This window comes from Ranitomeya variabilis, chromosome 3, assembly GCF_051348905.1.
Source record: "Ranitomeya variabilis isolate aRanVar5 chromosome 3, aRanVar5.hap1, whole genome shotgun sequence".
Lineage (NCBI taxonomy): Eukaryota > Metazoa > Chordata > Amphibia > Anura > Dendrobatidae > Ranitomeya > Ranitomeya variabilis.
Window position 1 is genome coordinate 554,629,178 of NC_135234.1, and position 23,246 is coordinate 554,652,423.

Sequence of the window (23,246 nt, forward strand, 5' to 3'; positions counted from 1 at the left end):
GCCATGCTAGCAGCCTGAACAGCTACTGCAGTAACATCCACAGCTGAGGTTGTGTGCTCGAGAGCCGCCAACCTGCCCTCCAGCTGCTGGATGTACTGCTGCAGTTACTGTTTGGCCGCCATTACTAGTCAAACCCTGGCGCTAGTATAATGTTAGGGCTAGCGGAATGCACCAAATAATGAGGTAAATATGAGGTGCGTTCGCAGCCCGAGGTCCACCGTGCAGAGTTGGTACCTGCTGCTTAGTAATGGCGGATGGACACTTGCTCACACGTGGGTTAGACTTCACCCAGTGTGAATGAAGGTGAACTCTGTTGCTTCACAGAGTCAACAAAATACACTGCACCCTGTTAGCAGTCACAGGGTGCAGCTGCAAGACACTAGTGGGATCCCTATGAATCACCCCCACTAAACTGGTGATTGGAATCGCTCTGACCCTTGGTGGCTTTTGAGCCCACGCCTGAGGATGCCCCAAGTCAGATGCAGAGTCCAAGTGGGAATTCCCACCCTACACTGACAGGCTGTCAGGAAAGCGCACTGTTTGCGCACGGTGCCGTACAGACGGGCACTGCAAAAAGGCACCGTAACGTGTGCTGCGTGTGCAGGTAGCACTGTCGGGGTCTAGATAGCTTCCACCATTCGTGAGCAGTCAACAACACATGGAATGGGAATGATTAATGAGCATTCATCCATCGACAGTCATTCATCTACACGCACACACGTTATCAAGTTTATACTAGCGCATGGCTGTGCGGCCATGTGAACCTTTTATAGCGGAAGCTCTCCGTGACCTTCCTAGTGATCCAAAAGTAGCTGCTACAGGACCTGAGCATGTGACCCCCGACCTCCAATGAGAGGTCGTCCCTTGGGCATGCTCAGTAGAGAAAAAGCAAGACTTAAGCTGGAGTTACACTAAACGACTTACCAACGATCACGACCAGCGATACGACCTGGTCGTAATCGTTGGTAAGTCATTGTGTGGTTGCTGGGGAGCTGTCACACAGACAGCTCTCTCCAGCAACCAACGATCAGGGGAACGACTTTGGCATCATTGAAATTGTCTTCAACGATGCCGAAGTCCCCCTGCAGCACCCGGGTAACCAGGGTAAACATCGGGTTACTAAGTGCAGGACCGCGCTTAGTAACCCAATATTTACCCTGGTTACCATTGTAAAAGTAAAAAAAAAAACACTACATACTCACATTCTGATGTCTGTCACGTTCCGCGCCGGCGTCCACAGGGTTAAAACTTCTTTTGGCAGGAGCGCTGCGAATGCACGCGCTGCTGCCGAGAGCTTCCCTGCACTGAATGTGTCAGCGCCGGCAGTAACAGCGGTGACGTCACCGCTGTGCTCTGCTTTACGGCCGGCGCTGACACAGTCAGTGCAGGGAAGCTCTCGGCAGCGGCGCGTGCATTCGCAGCGCTCCTGCTGAAAGCAGTTTTAACCCTGTGGACGCCTGGGGACGTGACAGACATCAGAATGTGAGTATGTAGTGGTTTTTTTTTAACTTTTACAATGGTAACCAGGGTAAATATCGGGTTACTAAGCGCGGCCCTGCACTTAGTAACCCGATATTTACCCTGGTTACAAGTGAACACACGGCGATCCAGCAATGACAGCAGGTGATCAGCGACCAAAAAAAGGTCCTGATCATTCCCCAACAACCAACGGTCTCCCAGCAGGGGCCTGATCATTGGTCGCTGTCACACATAACGAGATCGTTAGCGGGATCGTTGCTACGTCACCAAAAGCGTGACGTTGCAACGATATCGTTATGTGTGACTCAGCCTTTAGTCCCAGGAGCGTCTGCTCGCCGCTGATTAGTACTGGTTACAATGGCTGGACCTGGAAAGGCAGCAGTAACCAAGCGCACAGCATCTGCCTGAGCGAGACGCTGGGACTGATGTCTCTGCTGAGGAGGCTCCACTGTGGATGGAGAAGAATTGGAGACTGCAGTGGACATGGTTTGAGCTTCCTCATGTGCAGCGGCGGGTACTCGACACCTAACACTTTGTTTCATAAACTTTTATATACAGTGGGTATGGAAAGTATTCAGACCCCTTTACATTTTTCACTCTTTGTTTCATTGCAGCCATTTGGTAAATTCAAAAAAGTAAATTTTTACTCATTAATGTACACTCTGCACCTCATATTGTCAGAAAAAAATGTGAAATGTAGAAATTTGTGCATATTTATTAAAAAAGAAAAACTAAAATATCACATGGTCATAAGTATTCAGACCCTTTGCTCAGACACTCATATTTAAGTCACATGCTGTCCATTTCCTTGTGATCCTTCTTGAGATGGTTCTACTCTTCATTGGAGTCCAGCTGTGCTTAATTAAACTGATAAGACTTTATTTGGAAAGTCACTCACCTGTCTATTTAAGACCTCACAGCTCACAAGCATGTCAGACCAAATGAGAATCATGAGGTCAAAGGAACTGGCCAAGGAGCTCAGATGCAGAATTGTGGCAAGGCACAGATGTGTCCAAGGTTACAAAAGAATTTCTGCAGTACTCATGGTTCCTAAGAGCACAGTGGCCTCCATAATCCTTAAATGGACAAAGTTTGGGACGGCCAGAAGACCTGGCCATCCAGCCAAACTGAGCAATTGTGGGAGAAGAGCCTTGGCGGGAGAGGTAAAGAAGAACCTCAAGATCACTGTGGCTGAGCTCCAGAGATGCAGTAGGGAAATGGGAGAAAGTGTCACAATGTCAACTATCACTGCAGCCCTCCACCAGTCAGGTCTTTATGGCAGAGTAGCCAGATGGAGGCCTCTCCTCAGTGCAAAACATATGAAAGCTTGCATAGAGATGCTAAAAAACACATGAAGGACTCCCAGACTATGAGAAATAAGATTATGTGGTCTGATGAGACGAAGATATACCGTTTTGGTGATAATTCGAAGTGAGCAGCACAGTAACTCAGTGGATAGCACTGCAGCCTTTCAGCGCTGGAGTCCTGAGTTCAAATCCCACCAAGGATAACATCTGCTAGGAGTTTGTATGTTCTCCCCGTGTTTATGTGGGTTTCCTCCCACATTCCAAAGACATACCAATAGGGAATTTAGATTGTGAGCCCCATCTGGGACAGCGATGATAATGTGTGCAAACTGTAAAGCACTGCAGAATATGTTAGCGATGTATAAAAATAAAGATTATTATTATTAAGTGGTATGTGTGGAGAAAACCAGGCACTGCTCATCACCTGCCCAATACAATCCCACATGGTGGTGGCAGCATCATGCTATGGGGATGTTTTTCAGCTGCAGGGACAGGACAACTGGTTGCCATTGAAGGAAACATGAATGCGGCCAAGTACAGAGATATCCTGGATGAAAACCTTTTACAGAGTACTCTGGACATCGGACTTGGCCGAAGGTTCACCTTCCAACAAGACAATGATCCTAAGCACACAGCTAAAATAACAAAGGAGTAGCTTCAGAACAACTCTGTGACCATTCTTGACTGGCCCAGCCAGAGCCCTGACCTAAACCCAACTGAGCATCTCTGGAGAGACCTGAAAATGGCGGTCCACCAACATTCACCATCCAACCTGACGGTACTGGAGAGGATCTGCAAGGAAGCATGGCAGAGGATCCCCAAATCCAGGTGTGAAAAACTTGTTGCATTATTCTCAAGAAGATTAATTGCTGTACTAGCTCAAAAGGGTGCTTTACTCAATACTGAGGAAAGAGTCTGAATACTTATGACCATGTGATATTTCAGTTTTTCTTTTTTAATAAATTAGCAAAAATGTCTAAATTTCTATTTTTTTCAGTCAAGATGGGGTGCAGAGTGTACATTAATGAGAAAAAAATGAACTTTTTTGAATTTACCAAATGGCTGCCATGAAACAAAGAGTGAAAAATGTAAAAGGGTCTGAATGCATTCTGTACCCACTGTATGCTGTAAAGGAGTTGTTCACTACTTTGAAAACCCCTGCTCAATCACTATATTCCACCATATACAAAATAAATAGCCTGTACTAATTTAACGTGCAGGTGTCATTCCAGCGATGTCAGTGCCTACAGTATATCATGCAAACCCTGCAACCAATTAGGCTGTGTGCATCCAGTGCGGTTTTGATGCATTTTCACTACATTTTTTCCACACGGAAATGGGCCAAAAAAGCTATGGAATCCTTATGTAAGCTAATTCAATGACAATCCTGAAGTGTTGTGCACATGATCAGTAAAATTCCTTTGAGTATTTGCAGTGCCTTTTTTTCTGAAGCATGTCAATTCTGTGCGTTTCAGCAGTGTTTTTTCACCCATTGACTTCAATTGATTCAGTCAAATCCCCAGCAAAAACGCAGGTACAAAAATTTTGTGGATTTCCTTCAAATTTTCTGAGTATTTGTTTGCATTTTTACCACCTTCCAATTGTGTTTCCCAAGCTGTAATCTGTGTGACAGCATGGAAAACACCAGAACGGAGGTTCTTATCGGTGGTAATGCTACCTCCAGTACGACTGTCGTACTGTGACTGTGACCCGTAGTGGTGACTGTGACCCGCGGTAACACTACCGCTGGTAAGACTGTCAGGCAAATCGCTGCCTAGTCATGCTATCAGATGTCAGCATGACCCCACAGCTGTGACTGTGACCTGCAGCGGTAACCTACGGTAAAAAGCTTACTGCAGGTTAGCTGGCGTGGGCTAATGAGACTACTGCTCCCATCTTGCTACATCTGCTGCCACTGATAACAGTGACAGCAGGTGCCGCTGATGGGAGATGTAGCCTCATCAGCCGGCACCTGTGCTCACAGTTGAAAAAAAGGAAAATAATTACATACATGTTCAAATAAAATTAAAAAAAACATTATACTCACCTTAACACCAAATCCCAGATGCCCTCGTCTCAGAAAAAAAATGTAAAATAATAAACCAACATATACTGACCTGTCTGCCGTATTTCATGCAAGTGTTCCACTGCGATCTCACATGTAGAACAGTCACATTGGTTATGTAACTGCTCTACCTGGCCGCTGGTGATACACTGACACTGACTCTCCCACAGTGTATCGTTGAGCTGCCTTGAGAGAGGTCACCAGAGTTCATCAGCTGATCAGCTCCGGTGCTTTCACTTACGGCATTGCTGCGTGGGAATTTTCTCACACAGCAGTGGTGCCGTAAGGGAGGTCAATCGAGCTGATCAGCTGCTGAACTCTGGTGAACATCATCAGTGACTGCTCTCAAAGTCATCAGGATCATCATGGGACATTATGGATTATCTTCTCTGCAGTTATAAGAGTTATAAGAGTTAAAATTTGACCTGCGATTTCTCATTTTTACAACGAAATTTACAAAACCATTTTTTCTAGGGACCACCTCACATTTGAAGTCAGTTTGAGGGGTATATATAGCTTAAAATACCCAAAAGTGACACCATTCTAAAAACTGCACCCCTCAAGGTGCTCAAAACTACATTCAAGAAGTTTATTAACCCTTCAGGTGCTTCACAGCAGCAGAAGCAACATGGAAGGAAAAAATGAATATTTAACTTTTTAGTTACAAAAATGATCTTTTAGCAACAATTTTTTTATTTTCGCAAGGGTAAGAGGAGAAATTGGACCCCAAAAGTTGTTGCCCAGTTTGTCCTGAGTACTCCGATATCCCATATGTGGGGGGAACCACTGTTTGGGCGCACAACGGGGCTCGGAAGGGAAGGAGCACCGTTTGACATTTTCAATGAAAAATTAGCTACAATCATTAGCGGACACCATGTCGCTTTTGGAGAGATTCTGTGTGCCTAAACATTGGAGCTCCCCCACAAGTGACCCCATTTTGGAAACTAGACCCCCAAGGAACTTATCTAAATGTACAATGAGCACTTTGAACCCCCAGGTGCTTCACAAATTGATCCGTAAAAATGAAAAAGTCCTTTTTTTCACAAAAAAATTATTTTACCCTCAATTTGTTCTTTTCCACATGAGCAACAGGATAAAATGGATGGTAAAATTTATTGGGCAATTTCTCCTGAGTACACTGATACCTCACATGTGGGGGTAAACCACTGTTTGGGCATATAGCAGGGCTCGGAAGGGAATGAGCGCCATTTGACTTTTTCAATGAAAAATTAGCTCCAGTCGATAGCGGAAACCATGTGGTGTTTGGAGAGCCCCTGTGTGCCTAAACATTGGAGTTCCCCCACATGTGACCCCATATAGGAAACTAGGCCTCCCGTGGAACTAATCTAGATGTGCAGTGACCACTTTAAACCCCCAAGTGCTTCACAGAAGTTTATAACGCAGAGTCGTGAAAATAAAAAATCATTTTTCTTTCCTCAAAAATTATATTTTAGCCCGCAATTTTTTTTCACAAGCGTAACAGGATAAATTGGACCCCTAATTTTGTTGTCCAGTTTGTTCTGAGTATGCTGATACCCCATATGTGGGGGGGGACCACCATTTGGGCACACGTTGGGGCTCAGAAGGGAAGTAGTGACATTTTGGAATGCAGACTTTGATGGAATGGTCTGTGGGCATCATGTTACATTTGCAGAGCCCCTGATGTGCCTAAACAGTAGAAACCCCCCACAAGTGACCCCATTTTGGAAACTAGACCCACCAAGGAACTTATCTAGATATATGGTGAGCACTTTGAACCCCGAAGTGCTTCACAGAAGTTTACAACGCAGAGCCATCAAAATAAAAAATCATTTTTCTTTCCTCAAAAATGATAATTTAGCAAGCAATTTTTTTATTTTCGCAAGGGTAAGTGTCATGATTCCCCAATGGCATGGGAACATCAGAAACACAAAAATAACAGACTAGCTCTCGGGTGATGGAAACTCAAGCTGACCGTGACCTAAATCTACCACACAACTAACAGTAGCCAGGAAGCATTCCTACGGCTGCCTAGATGCCATGCGCCAGCCGGAGAACTAACTACGCCTGGAAGAGGAAGGAACAGACCTGGCTTACCTCTAGAGAAATCCCCAAAGATGATAGTAGCCCCCACGTATATTGACGGTGAGTTCAGAGGAAAAGACATACACAGTATGAAGGTAGATTTAGCAAAGCGAGGTCCACTTACTAGATAGAGGAAGGATACAAAAGAGGACTTCACTGTCAGCTGAAAAACCCTTTCAAAAACCCATCCTGAAATTACTTTAAGACTCCTGTGTCAACTCATGACACAGGAGTGGCAATTTCAGTCCACAAGAGCTTCCAGTAACAGGAAATGACAAAACTGTAAACTGGACAAGAAAAACAAAACAATAAGGACAAGAGTCCACTTAGCTGATCAGCAGACTAGTAGCAGGAACTGAAAGACTCAGGTTACAATGATGACCGGCAAGGAAGTGACTGGAGAGCAAGGCTAAATAGGGAACTCCCAAAACTGATGGAAGCAGGTGAGCTGAGGCAGAAAAGCACACACAAGTCTCCAGTACCACCAGCCACCACCAGGGGAGCCAAAAAGCGGATCACAACAGTACCCCCCCCTTAAGGAGGGGGCACCGAACCCTCACAAGAACCGCCAGGGCGACCTGGATGAGCCCTATGAAAGGCAGGAACCAAATCCGAGGCATGAACATCAGAGGCAGTTACCCAAGAATTATCTTCCTGACCATAGCCCCTCCATTTAACCAGGTACTGGAGTCTCCGCCTGGAAATACGGGAGTCCAAGATCTTCTCTATAACGTACTCCAATTCACCCTCAACCAGCACAGGAGCAGGAGGCCCAGCAGAAGGAACCACCGGCACCTCGTATCTCCGCAACAACGACCGATGGAACACATTATGGATAGCGAAAGATGCCGGAAGGTCCAAACGAAAGGAAACAGGGTTAATAATCTCCAAAATCCTATAGGGACCGATGAACCGAGGCTTAAATTTAGGAGAAGAAACCCTCATTGGGACAAAACGGGAAGACAACCACACCAAGTCCCCAACACGAAGGCGAGGACCAACCCGACGCTGGCGGTTAGCAAACCGCTGAGTCCTCTCCTGGGACAAATTCAAATTGTCCACCACTTGTTCCCAAATCCAATACAACCGATCCACCACAGCATCTACTCCAGGACAATCCGAAGACTCCACCTGACCAGAAGAAAAACGGGGATGAAACCCCGAATTGCAAAAGAAAGGGGAAACCAAAGTGGCAGAACTGGCCCGATTATTAAGAGCAAACTCCGCCAACGGCAAAAAGGCAACCCAATCATCCTGATCCGCAGACACAAAACACCTCAAATACGTCTCCAAAGTTTGATTAGTTCGCTCCGTCTGGCCATTAGTCTGAGGATGGAAGGCAGACGAAAAAGACAAATCAATGCCCAACCTGGCACAGAATGCCCGCCAAAATCTAGAAACGAACTGGGTACCCCTATCAGAAACGATATTTTCAGGAATACCATGCAAGCGAACCACATTTTGAAAAAACAAAGGAACCAACTCAGACGAGGAAGGCAACTTCGGCAATGGCACCAAATGAACCATCTTAGAAAAACGGTCACACACCACCCAGATAACAGACATCCTCTGAGAGACAGGAAGATCAGAAATAAAGTCCATCAAGATGTGCGTCCAAGGCCTCTTCGGAATAGGCAAGGGCAACAACAACCCGCTAGCCCTAGAACAACAAGGCTTGGCCCGAGCACACACATCACAAGACTGCACAAAAACACGCACATCACGAGACAGAGATGGCCACCAGAAGGATCTAGCCACCAAATCCCTGGTACCAAAAATTCCAGGATGACCCGCCAGCGTAGAAGAATGAACCTCCGAGATGACTCTACTGGTCCAATCATCAGGAACAAACAGTCTACCAGGTGGACAGCGATCAGGTCTATCCGCCTGAAACTCTTGCAAAGCACGTCGCAGATCTGGGGAAATAGCGGATAATATCACCCCATCCTTAAGGATACCTGTAGGTTCCGAATCACCAGGGGAATCAGGCTCAAAACTCCTAGAAAGGGCATCCGCCTTCACATTCTTAGAACCTGGTAGATATGAGACCACAAAATTAAACCGAGAGAAAAACAACGACCAGCGCGCCTGTGTAGGATTCAGGCGCCTGGCAGACTCAAGATAAATCAGATTCTTGTGATCAGTCAAAACCACCACCTGATGTCTAGCACCCTCAAGCCAATGACGCCACTCCTCAAATGCCCACTTCATGGCCAAAAGCTCCCGATTACCGACATCATAATTTCTTTCGGCGGCAGAAAATTTTCGAGAAAAGAACGCACAAGGTCTCATCACTGAGCAATCGGAACTTTTCTGTGACAAAACCGCCCCCGCTCCGATCTCGGAAGCATCGACCTCAACCTGAAAGGGGAGAGAGACATCGGGCTGGCGCAACACAGGGGCAGACGAAAAGCGGCGCTTAAGTTCCCGAAAGGCCTCCACAGCGGCAGAGGACCAATTGGCAACATCAGCACCCTTCTTAGTCAAATCCATAAGAGGCTTAGCAACACCAGAAAAACCTGTTATAAATCGACGATAAAAATTAGCAAAGCCCAAGAACTTCTGAAGACCCTTTAGAGAAGTAGGCTGCGTCCAGTCACAAATAGCCCGAACCTTGACAGGGTCCATCTCAACAGAAGAAGGGGAAAAAATGTACCCCAAAAAGGAAATCTTTTGAACCCCAAAAACACACTTAGAACCCTTTACACACAGAGAATTCTCCCGCAAGACCTGAAAAACCCTCCTGACCTGCTGAACATGAGACTCCCAGTCCTCAGAAAAAATCAAAATATCGTCCAAATACACAATCATAAATTTATCCAGATATTCACGGAAAATATCATGCATAAAGGACTGAAAAACTGAAGGCGCATTAGAAAGGCCGAAAGGCATTACTAAATACTCAAAGTGGCCCCCAGGCGTATTAAATGCGGTTTTCCACTCATCCCCTTGCTTAATTCGCACCAAATTATACGCCCCACGGAGATCAATCTTGGAGAACCACTTAGCCCCCCTTATGCGAGCAAACAAATCAGTAAGCAGCGGCAACGGATACTGATATTTGACAGTAATTTTATTCAGGAGTCGATAATCAATACAAGGCCTCAGCGAGCCATCCTTTTTAGAGACAAAGAAAAACCCAGCTCCTAAAGGTGATGAAGAAGGACGAATATGTCCCTTTTCCAGGGACTCCTTAACATATTCTCGCATGGCAGCATGCTCAGGTACAGATAGGTTAAACAAACGACCCTTTGGAAATTTACTGCCTGGAATCAGATCTATGGTGCAATCACACTCTCTGTGGGGAGGGAGAGAACCAATTTTAGGCTCTTCAAAAATATCCCCAAAATCCGACAAAAATGCAGGAATCTCAGAGGGAATAGATGACGAGATAGGAACCAAAGGTATGTCCCCATGAGCCCCCCGACATCCCCAGCTTAATACAGACATAGTTTTCCAGTCCAGTACTGGGTTATGAGATTTTAACCATGGTAATCCAAGCACTAAAACATCATGTAAATTATACAACACGAGGAAGCGAATCTTCTCCTGATGGTCTGGAGTCAAACGCATAGTCACTTGCGTCCAGAACTGTTGTCTATTACAAGCCAGAGGTGTAGAATCAATACCCTTCAGAGGTATAGGGACTTCCAGAGGCTCCAAATCAAACCCACAGCGCCTGGCGAAGGACCAATCCATGAGACTCAGAGCGGCGCCAGAGTCCACATAGGCATCCACGGTAATAACTGATAATGAACAAATCAGAGTTACAGACAGAAGAAATTTAGACTGTAAAGTGCCAATAGAAACAGACTTGTCAACCTTCCTAGTACGTTTAGAGCATGCTGATATAACATACGCGGAATCACCACAGTAGAAGCACAAGCCATTTTTGCGCCTATAATTCTGCCGCTCGCTTCTTGACAGAATTCTGTCACATTGCATTTTCTCTGGCGTCCCTTCAGAAGATACCGCCAAATGGTGCACGGGTTTGCGCTCCCGCAAATGCCGATCAATCTGAATCGCCATTGTCATGGACTCATTCAGACCTGTGGGCGTAGGAAACCCCACCATGACATCCTTAACGGCATCAGAAAGGCCCTCGCTGAAATTTGCCGCTAGGGCACACTCATTCCACTGAGTAAGCACAGACCATTTACGAAATTTTTGGCAGTATATCTCAGCTTCATCTTGCCCTTGAGACAGGGCTATTAAAGCTTTTTCAGCTTGAATCTCCAAATTAGGTTCCTCATACAGCAACCCTAAAGCCAGAAAAAACGCATCCACATTGAGCAACGCAGGATCCCCTGGTGTCAATGAAAATGCCCAATTTTGAGGGTCACCTCGCAGCAAAGAAATCACAATCTTAACCTGCTGAACAGGATCTCCAGAGGAGTGAGGTCTGAGAGAAAGGAATAATTTACAATTACATTTGAAATTCAGAAACCGAGATCTATCTCCGGAAAATACCTCTGGTGTAGGAATCTTAGGTTCAGAAATAGGAGTACGTATAACATAATCTTGTAAATTCTGAACCTTCGTAGCAAGATTATTTAAACCTGCAGCCAAACTCTGGACATCCATGTTAAACAGCTAAGGTCAGAGCCATTCAAGGGTTAAGAGGAGGTAAGAAGCAGCTAGACAGCAATTAAGGGCTAGGCAGCAAAACTCTGAGGGAAAGAAAAAAAAAAATTTCCTTCAACACTTCTTTTTCTCCAGCTTCAGCCCAAACAATTAACACTTTGTTGGCCGGTCATACTGTCATGATTCCCCAATGGCATGGGAACATCAGAAACACAAAAATAACAGACTAGCTCTCGGGTGATGGAAACTCAAGCTGACCATGACCTAAATCTACCACACAACTAACAGTAGCCAGGAAGCATTCCTACGGCTGCCTAGATGCCATGCGCCAGCCGGAGAACTAACTACGCCTGGAAGAGGAAGGAACAGACCTGGCTTACCTCTAGAGAAATCCCCAAAGATGATAGTAGCCCCCACGTATATTGACGGTGAGTTCAGAGGAAAAGACATACACAGTATGAAGGTAGATTTAGCAAAGCAAGGTCCACTTACTAGATAGAGAAAGGATACAAAAGAGGACTTCACGGTCAGCTGAAAAACCCTTTCAAAAACCCATCCTGAAATTACTTTAAGACTCCTGTGTCAACTCATAACACAGGAGTGGCAATTTCAGTCCACAAGAGCTTCCAGTAACAGGAAATGACAAAACTGTAAACTGGACAAGAAAAACAAAACAATAAGGACAAGAGTCCACTTAGCTGATCAGCAGACTAGTAGCAGGAACATGCAACTGAAAGACTCAGGTTACAATGATGACCGGCAAGGAAGTGACTGGAGAGCAAGGCTAAATAGGGAACTCCCAAAACTGATGGAAGCAGGTGAGCTGAGGCAGAAAAGCACACACAGGTCTCCAGTACCACCAGCCACCACCAGGGGAGACAAAAAGCGGATCACAACAGGTAAGAGGAGAAATTGGACCGAAAAAGTTGTTGCCCAGTTTGTCCTGAGTATGCTGGTACCCCATATGTGGGGGTAAACCACTGTTTGGGTGCACGTCGGGGCTCAGAAGCGAGGGAGCACCATTTGACTTTTTGAACGCAAGATTGGCTGGAATTAATGGTGGTGCCATGTTGTGTTAGGAGACCCCTGATGTGCCTAACCCTAATCCCAACTCTAGCCATAGCCCTAATCACAACTTTAACCCCAACACACCTCTAACCACAACCCTAACCACAACACACCCCTAACCCTAATCCCAACCCTAACCCAACCCTAACCACAACCCTAACCCCAACACACCCCAAATCCTAATCCCAACCCTAACCCAACCCTAACCACAACCCTAACCCCAACACACCCCTAACCCTAAACAAAACCCTAACCACAAGCCTAATCTTAACCCTATTTCCAACCCTAGCCCAAATTCCAACCCTAACTCTAATTTCAACCCTAACCCTAAGTCTATGTGCCCACATTGCGGATTCGTGTGAGATTTTTCCGCACCATTTTTTAAAAATCCGCAGGGAAAAGGCACTGTGTTTTACCTGCAGATTTACCGCAGATTTCCAGTGTTTTTTGTGCGGATTTCACCTGTGCATTCCTATTGAGGAACAGGTGTAAAACGCTGTGGAATCCGCACAAAGAATTGACATGCTGCGGAAAATACAACGCAGCGTTTCCGCGCTGTATTTTCCGCACCATGGGCACAGCAGATTTGGTTTTCCATAGGTTTACATGGTACTGTAAACCTGATGAAAACCTGCTACGAATCCGCAGCGGCCAATCCGCTGCGGATCCGCAGCCTAATCCACACCGTGTGCACATTGCCTAATTCTAAGGGTATGTGCACACGCTGCGGAAAACGCTGAGGATCCGCAGCGTTTCCGCAGCTGCGAGTCCGCAGCAGTTTCCTATGAGTTTACAGTTCAATGTAAACCTATGGGAAACAAAAAACGCTGTGCACATGCTGTGGAAAAAAACTGCGCGGAAACGCAGCGGTTTACATTCCACAGCATGTCACTTCTTTCTGCGGATTCCGCAGCGGTTTTACAGCTGCTCCTATAGAAAACCGCAGTTGTAAAACCGCAATGAAATCCGCAGAAAAAAATGCGGTAATTCCGCGATAAATCCGCAGCAGTTTTGCACTGCAGAAAAATCCACAGAGGACCAGAATGCGTGTGCACATAGCCTTACCCTAACTCTAATTCTGACCATAGCCCTAACCATAACCCTAGCACTAACCCTAGCCCTAACCATAGCCCTAACCCTAACCCTAGTTCTAACCCTAGTTCTAACCCTAACCCTAGTGGAAAAATAAAAGTAAATATATTTTCTTTATTTTATTATTGTCCCTACCTATGGGGGTGATAAAGGGGGGTTCGTTTACTTTTTTTATTTTGATCACTGTGATAGGTTTTATCACAGTGATCAAAATGTACCTGGAACAAATCTGCCGTCCGGCAGATTCGGCGGGTGCACTGCGCATGCACCCGCCATTTTGGAAGATGGCGGCACCCATGGAACAGACAGATGGACACCAAGAGGATCGGTAAGTATGGGGGGGGGATCAGAGCACAGGGGGGTATCGGAGCATGTGGGGGTGGGATCGGAGCACGGGAGGAGCGGACAGGAGGATGGGGAGCGGACAGGAGGACGGAGGGGAGCGGACCACAGAATGGAGGACTGGGGAGGAGATCGGTGGCGGGGGGCAGATTAGGTTTTCCAGCCATGGCCGATGATATTGCAGCATCGGCCATGGCTGGATTGTAATATTTCACCACTTTTCATAGGTGAGATATTACAAATTGCTCTGATTGGATGTTGCACTTTCAACAGCCAATCAGAGCAATCGCAGCCACGTGGGGGCAAAACCACTCTTCTGGGCTAAAGTACCACTCCCCCTGTCCCTGCAGATTGGGTGAAATTGGAGTTAACCTTTTCACCCGATCTGCAGGGACGCGATCCCTCCATGATGCCACATAGGCATCACAGGTCGGATTGGCACCGACTTTCATGACGCCTACGTGGCGTCGCAGGTCGGGAAGGGGTTAATATAATCTCTATACAAAGACCAACATTGATATTACAGCCATATGGTCAGTGGTAGATACCAGTCCTATGGAACATATATGTGATTACAGCACAGTTACAAATAGTGACTTACAGAGGACTTTCATTCTGATGGAATCGTTCACTTTTCCCATCTTTACCATCTGGCCCCGACCGACATGACAACTTCTTGCAGCCACGACTCAGCTGCAGAGATTACAGCAAAGACATATTTCACTTCTCATATTTTCAGCACTGTCCCCAATGGGACTATTACCAACCTGCACAAACTCCTTATCCTGCTAATACCTCAGGTCTCCCTCATCTGATGAGTCTTCCATGCCCAGCGCCAGTTCGTCCTCCACTTTTTCCTCACCTCCTGCACCTTCCTCAACAGTTTGGCTGCTACCATGCACCCTCGGTAATCCCTCTCCCCCAGCCTCCAATGCTAGCCGCCTTGGTGCTGCCAACCTTCTTGACCTTGGAGATATGATCCCTTCCGCATATGACTCCTCCTGTTCCTCCTCCTCCCCTTGTTCCATCACCTGACTCTGGACACTGTGTAAGGTGTTCTCCAGCATGTAAATCACCGGAATGGTCATGCTGATAATGGCATTGTCAGCACTAAACATCTTCGTTGCTATTTCAACACTGTGCAGAAGGGTGCATAGGTCCCTGATCTGAGACCACTCCTGCAGCGTGATTTGCCCCACCTTTTGAGATCATTGGCCAAGGTTATATGTCATAACGTATTGCACCAGGGCTCGTCTTCACTTCTCATGTTTTCAGCACTGTCCCCAATGGGACTATTACCAACCAGCACAAACTTTTTATCCTGCTAATACCGCCGCTGCTGCCAAATGTGTCCTTATTACTGCACCTACTGTGTGGTTCTGTGTGCCCTCTAAATTCTAAAGCAACTTTCTAGAAAAAAGTAATGCTGTGTGCAAGTGCCCTAGAAAACAGTGCCCACATTTTGCCCCCCAGAAAGCAATAATGCCTATGTGCTCCCCTTTGACAGTCGCAGTAACCTGAGTTCCCCTTTAGCAATACGTGCCTACTTTACATGTAATGTCCTGAGTCTCCCCCTTTTGCAGATCCCCTATAAACAGTATGATGCTCTCTTATGCACAGTATAATGCCCCCACCCACACAGTATACTGATCCCTTAGTATTCCACAAACTGTTTGATGGCTCCAACACTTTATGATGCCCCCCTCACTGTAATCTCCACACTGAATGATGGCCCCCTAGATAGCCTCCATATAGTATAATGCACCAGATAGTCCTCAATATAATATAATGCACTCCCCATAGGCCTTCGTATAGTGTAATGCACTCTTCATAGGTCTCTATAGTATATTGCACTCTGCATAGGCAGACTCTATTCAGTATAGTGCATTCCCCATATGCATACTCTAAATAGTATAATGCTTTCCCTATAGACAGACTTTATGTAATATAATGAACTCTTCATAGACAGACTTTTTATTTTATAATGCATCCCCCATAGGCAGATTCCATATTGTAAATTGTACCCCCCATAGGCAGACTCTATATTGTATAATGCAAACTCATAAGCACACTCTATATTGTATAATGCACCGCCCAAAGTCAGACTCTATATTGAATAATACACCCCCTATAGACATACTATATATTGTATAATACACACCCCATAGACAAACGCTATATAATTAGTGATGAGTGAATACATTTGGCGCTATTCATTACTGGCACGAATTGTACAGTATTCGGCCTATTCAATCCTCGGCAAGCAATTTGTTATTTGCCTCGGTATAATCGAGTGACCCGCCTAGCATGTTTGGTGCTTTATTTGCAGCCATTGAACTGGGCTGGCTTGCCAATCACTGTAATGCCGGCACCATCTTTGTTGTAGCATTACTGTGATTGGCTGGCCTTCCAGTGTCATAGGGACTATTTAAAATCTGCTGGCGCCATCTTGCGCACATTGCAGCCAGAAGCAGTGTAGGGAGAGCGTAGTTTGAGAGTAGGAAAAGTGATAGTAGTGTAGGAAGAGTGATAATTTATACTGAGTGTTTATTCCAAAAAGCTCTTTTAAGAGCCAAAGACTGTCAAGATTACTTTTTTGTTGTTAGGTGGGTATTTAGTAGTGAGATATTCAATAGCAGGAAGGGAGGGTGGGTGAAAGACAGGCAGGTACCTGGGTGTTCTGATCATTGCAATTACATGCTTCAGCTCTCTGCTATTTACCACTTAAAATACCTAATATTTGTCTAGCAGTAGTTTGACTTGCTCAATAGGGGTCCAGATAATCACATGTGACAATTAGCAGGAGCAATAATCTTCATTAGGGTACCTTCACACGAAGCGACGCTGCAGCGATAGCGACAACGATGCCGATCGCTGCAGCGTCGCTGTTTGGTCGCTGGAGAGCTGTCACACAGACCGCTCTCCAGCGACCAACGATGCCGAGGTCCCCGGGTAACCAGGGTAAACATCGGGTTGCTAAGCGCAGGGCCGCGCTTAGTAACCCGATGTTTACCCTGGTTACCAGCGTAAAATGTAAAAAAAACAAACAGTACATACTTACATGCGTCCCCCGGCATCCGCTTCCTGCACTGTGTGAGCGCCGGCAGTAGCAGGGCACAGCGGTGATGTCACCGCTGTGCTGTGCTTTCACTTTCACTTTGCGGCGCTCAGTCAGTGTGGGAAGCGGACGCCAGGGGACGCATGTAAGTATGTACTGTTTGGTTTTTTTACATTTTACGCTGGTAACCAGGCTAAACATCGGGTTACTAAGCGCGGCCCTGCGCTTAGCAACCCGATGTTTACCCTGGTTACCAGTGTAAAATATCGCTGGTATCGTTGCTTTTGCTGTCAAACACAACGATACACGGCGATCGGACGACCAAATAAAGTTCTGAACTTTATTCAGCGACCAGCGACATCACAGCAGGATCCTGATCGCTGCTGCGTGTCAAACTAAACGATATCGCTGGCCAGGACGCTGCAACGTCACGGATCGCTAGCGATATCGTTACAAAGTCGTTTCGTGTGAAGGTACCTTTACTCCGCATTTGCACAGTTATCATAAGCAAATTTAAAAAACAATCTTAGGTTTCTATTGTTCTAAAAATAGTGTATCTTTAACTACCAGTTGTGCGACTGGCACAATAAGGGTACAGATAATCATATGTGAAAATTTAGCAGGGGCAGTATTCTTCATTACTCTGCATTTGTAGTGTTGTAGGAAGTAGAGATGAGCGAATATTTCAATATTCGTTTCAGCTCACGATTAGAGATGAGCCACCTCCCTAGTGTTCGGGTTCGGTTCGATTCGTCGAACAGGGACGTGTTCGATTAACTGTTCGTCGAACGTTCGACTAACACCGTCGAACCCCATTGAAACCAATGGCAGGCAAACACAAACACATACAAACACATGGAAAACACATAGAAAACACCTTAAAAGGTGTCCAAAAGCTAACAAACTGCTCAGAAGACACAACAAACACGTGGAAAAGTCACAACTACATATAGTCATGCGAAAAGAAAAGAGATGGAGGAGTAAAAGGAGGAGGAGACACAGATATAGGCATGCCATGCCCTTCTAAAATCAAGAAAGGCTGGAGTAAAAATCCAAACTCACTCTACTAACACCCAGACGTCTTGACAAAAAAAATAAAAAAATAAATATCTTTAGGTAGAATGGTGGCGGGTCCATTCAGAACACTTTCCTTAGAAGACGTAGTGGTACCCCCATTGGGAGTTGTGCCAAAAAATGGACCCAATACATTCAGACTAATCCACTATTTGTCATATCCAAGGTGCAGGTCAGTAAACGACAACATCGACACGGAACCAAGTACAGTACTATATACTGTACCTCCTTTGACGAGGCAATCAGGTGGGTCAAGAAGTCGGTAAGGGGCACCCTAATGGCCAAAACAGACATTTAGGGGGTGTTCCGGTTACTACCTGTGCCTCCGAATAGTGTCCTCCCATTGGGCTGCTTCTGTGAAGGAGCATACTACATAGATTGCTGTTTGCCCATGGGGTGCTCCATATCCTGCTCACTATTTGAGGCGTTTAGTTGCTTCCTCGAATGTGTCGTCATGGACGTTTGTAATGTGGCACATATTATCCATTACCTCGACGACTTCTTATGTCTGGGCCCAAAAGATTCGCCACAGCGTGAAAACACGCGATAGTCCACCTGTGAGAAGGAGAGAGCTGGAGGGAGAGTGGACACCCCAGAGCCGAGGGGTTAGATTGAGAAAGAAAGAAGGCGGTGTAGCTTGCTTCATGGGTGGGGTACTCTGCTGAGCAGCAGAAATTGCTACTAGGCCCAAAAGGATTTCCTGGGCCAGATGCCGTTACAAAATAGTAGTTAGGTAAAAAGGCGGTGTAGCTTGCTTCATGGGTGGGGTACTCTGCTGAGTAGCACTAAATTCTACTAGGCCCAAAAGGATTTCCTGGGCTAGATGCCGTTACAAAATAGCAGTTAGATAAACAGGCGGTGTAGCTAGCTTCATGGGTGAAGTACGCTGCTGAGTAGCACCAAATTCTACTAGGCCCAAAAGGATTTCCTGGGCCAGATGCCGTTAAAAAATAGTACTTAGGTAAACAGGGGGTGTAGCTTGGTTCATGGGTGGGGTACTGTGCTGAGTAGCACAAAATGCTATTAGGTACAAAACGATTTCCTGGGCTAGATGCAGTTAAAAATTAGCAATTAGATCAACAGGCAGTGTAGCATGCTTCATGGGTGGGGTACGCTGATGAGTAGCACTAAATTCTACTAGGCCCAAAAGGATTTCTTGGGCTAGATGCTGTTACAAAATAGTAGTTAGGTAAACAGGCAGTGTAGCTTGCTTCATGGGTGAAGTACGCTGCTGAGTAGCACCAAATTCTACTAGGCCCAAAAGGATTTCCTGGGCTAGATGCCGTTACAAAATAGAAGTTAGGTAAACAGGCGGTGTAGCTTGCTTCATGGGTGGGGTACGCTGCTGAAAAGCATCAAATTCTACCAGACCCAAAAGGATTTCCCGGGCTAGATGCCGTTACAAAATAGCAGTTAGGTAAACTGGTGGTGTAGCTTGCTTCATGGGTGAAGTACGCTGCTGAGTAGCACCAAATTCTACTAAGCCCAAAAGGATTTACTGGGCTAGATGCCATTACAAAATAGTACTTAGGTAAACAGGTGGTGTAGCTTGCTTCATGGGTGGGGTACGCTGCTGAAAAGCACCAAATTCTACTAGGCCCAAAAGGATTTCCTTTGCTAGATGCCGTTACAAAATAGTAGTTAGGTAAACAGGCGGTGTAGCTTGCTTCATGGGTGGGGTACGCTGCTGAGTAGCACCAAATTCTACTAGGCCCAAAAGGATTTCCTGGGCTAGATGCCATTACAAAATAGTACTTAGGTAAACAGGCAGTGTAGCTTGCTTCATGGGTGGGGTACGCTGCTGAAAAGCACCAAATTCTACTAGGCCCAAAAGGATTTCCTGGGCTAGATGCCGCTACAATATAGTAGTTAGGTAAACAGGCGGTGTAGCTTGCTTCATGGGTGAAGTACGCTGCTGAGTAGCACCAAATTCTACTAGGCCCAAAAGGATTTCCTGGGCTAGATGCCGTTACAAAATAGCAGTTAGATAAACAGGCGGTGTAGCTAGCTTCATGGGTGAAGTACCCTGCTGAGTAGCACCAAATTCTACTAGGCCCAAAAGGATTTCCTGGGCCAGATGCTGTTAAAAAATAGTACTTAGGTAAACAGGGGGTGTAGCTTGGTTCATGGGTGGGGTACTGTGCTGAGTAGCACAAAATGCTATTAGGTACAAAACGATTTCCTGGGCTAGATGCAGTTAAAAATTAGCAATTAGATCAACAGGCAGTGTAGCATGCTTCATGGGTGGGGTACGCTGATGAGTAGCACTAAATTCTACTAGGCCCAAAAGGATTTCTTGGGCTAGATGCCGTTACAAAATAGTAGTTAGGTAAACAGGCAGTGTAGCTTGCTTCATGGGTGAAGTACGCTGCTGAGTAGCACCAAATTCTACTAGGCCCAAAAGGATTTCCTGGGCTAGATGCCGTTACAAAATAGAAGTTAGGTAAACAGGCGGTGTAGCTTGCTTCATGGGTGGGGTACGCTGCTGAAAAGCATCAAATTCTACCAGACCCAAAAGGATTTCCCGGGCTAGATGCCGTTACAAAATAGCAGTTAGGTAAACTGGTGGTGTAGCTTGCTTCATGGGTGAAGTACGCTGCTGAGTAGCACCAAATTCTACTAAGCCCAAAAGGATTTACTGGGCTAGATGCCATTACAAAATAGTACTTAGGTAAACAGGTGGTGTAGCTTGCTTCATGGGTGGGGTACGCTGCTGAAAAGCACCAAATTCTACTAGGCCCAAAAGGATTTCCTTTGCTAGATGCCGTTACAAAATAGTAGTTAGGTAAACAGGCGGTGTAGCTTGCTTCATGGGTGGGGTACGCTGCTGAGTAGCACCAAATTCTACTAGACCCAAAAGGATTTCCTGGGCTAGATGCCATTACAAAATAGTACTTAGGTAAACAGGCAGTGTAGCTTGCTTCATGGGTGGGGTACGCTGCTGAAAAGCACCAAATTCTACTAGGCCCAAAAGGATTTCCTGGGCTAGATGCCGCTACAATATAGTAGTTAGGTAAACAGGCGGTGTAGCTTGCTTCATGGGTGAAGTACGCTGCTGAGTAGCACCAAATTCTACTAGGCCCAAAAGGATTTCCTGGGCTAGATGCCGTTACAAAATAGTACTTAGGTAAACAGGCGGTGTAGCTTGCTTCATGGGTGGGGTACGCTGCTGAAAAGCACCAAATTCTACTAGGCCCAAAAGGATTTTCTGGCTAGTTGCCGTTACAAAATAGTAGTTAGGTAAACAGGCGGTGTAGCTTGCTTCATGGGTGGGGTACACTGCTGAGTAGCACTAAATTCTGCTAGGCCGAAAAGTTTTTTGTGGGCCAGATGCCGTTAAAAATAGTACTTAAGTAAACAGGCGGTGGGTGGCTGGGCTACTCTGCTGACTAGCAGACACTGAAGCTTTGGAGCAAACCTCTGAATCCCAGGCCATAGTATGAGTAAACAACTCTGCAGATGACCCCACCCACCTGGAAATGATGATGGCAACATCATGTAAAACTCAGCAAGGGGACTAAATAAAAGAGTCTCCATTTTTTCAAAAAATTTGGCCACAGACACCACTTAAGTGGCATCAATTTCGCCAGAGTTTTTTAAAACGGTTGGTGAGGTGATTTTCAAAAATCATCAAGCTTTTAGTCTTCCCAAGATGACACAGGGGTAGAAAAGTCCTTGCAGATCCAGGATTTGTTCATCTTGATGAACATTAGTCTGTCTACATTGTCACTGGACAGCCGCGTGTGCTTATCTGTCAGCACACCACCGGCAGCGCTGAACACACGTCCAGAGAGAATGCTGGCTGCGGGGCACGACAAGATCTCCAAGGCGTGAGTGGCAAGCTCAGGCCATTTTTCAAGATTGGAAGCCTAAAATGAGCAAGGGTCCAGTTCCACAGTCATGGCATCGATGTTAACTTGGAGATATTCTTGTACCATCCTCTCTAGGCGTTGGCTGTGCGTCAGACTTCTTGTCTCCTGTGGCCTTGCAAAGGATGGTCTAAAAAAAATCTTGAAGCGATTGGAAAAAATTGCTGTTACCACCAGATACGATGTTACTGTTATGGTTAGAGTGATTACTCAATAGTCCCATGGTTGGCAAGTTAGAACTCAGAGATTGACTATATGCACCACTGGTGTTTTGTGGAAAAGCAGATGTTAGATACTGAAACAGTCTCTGCTGATACTCCTGCATGCGTGAATCCCTTTCTATGGCAGGAATTATTTCGCCAAATTTGCTTTTGTACCGGGGATCTAAGAGTGTGGCAACCCAGTAGTCGGCATTACTTTGGATTCTGACAATCCGAGGGTCATGTTGCAGGTAGTGCAGCAAGAAGGCACTCATGTGTCTTGCGCATCCAGGAGGACAAAATCCTTGTTGTCTTGGTGGTGGCGAGGTGAGAATCATGCTTCCTTCGTCTGCCCTCTCCCCCCAACCTCGCACAACAGAAATTTGATCAAGGTCTCCCTCATCTGATGAGTCTTCCATGCCCAGCGCCAATTTGTCCTCCACTTTTTCTTTGCCTCCTGCACCTTCCTCAACAGTTTGGCTGCTACCATGCGCCCTCAGTAATCCCTCTCCCCCAGCCTCCAATGCCAGCTGCCTTGGTGCTGCTAACCTTCTTGACCTTGGAGATATGATCCCTTCCACATACGACTCCTCCTGTTCCTCCTCCTTCTCTTGTTCCACCTCCTGACTCCAAACACTGTGTAAGGTGTGCTCCAGCATGTAAATCACCGGAATGGTCATGCTGATAATGGCATTGTCAGCACTTAACATCTTCATTGCTATTTCTAAACTGTGCAGATGGGTGCGTAGGTCCCTTATCTGAGACCACTGTTGTGAATTCTGTTCTCGAACTCCCTCCGGTGGTTATGAATGGTACTTCGGCGAGTTCTGTCCATGGACTCCCTCTAGTGGCTGTGAGTGGAGCTGCTGGTTCTGAGGTTCCTTCTCCAGCTGACCTCGTTTAGGCCTTGGCTGGCTGCTCTATCTAGCTGTCAATGTCCTAGTACTGGTTCAGTTTTCTTGGATCTTTCAGATGACCCGTCTACTTCAGCAAAAGCTAAGTCCCTGCTAGCTTATTTGTTATCATTGTGTTTTTGTCCAGCTT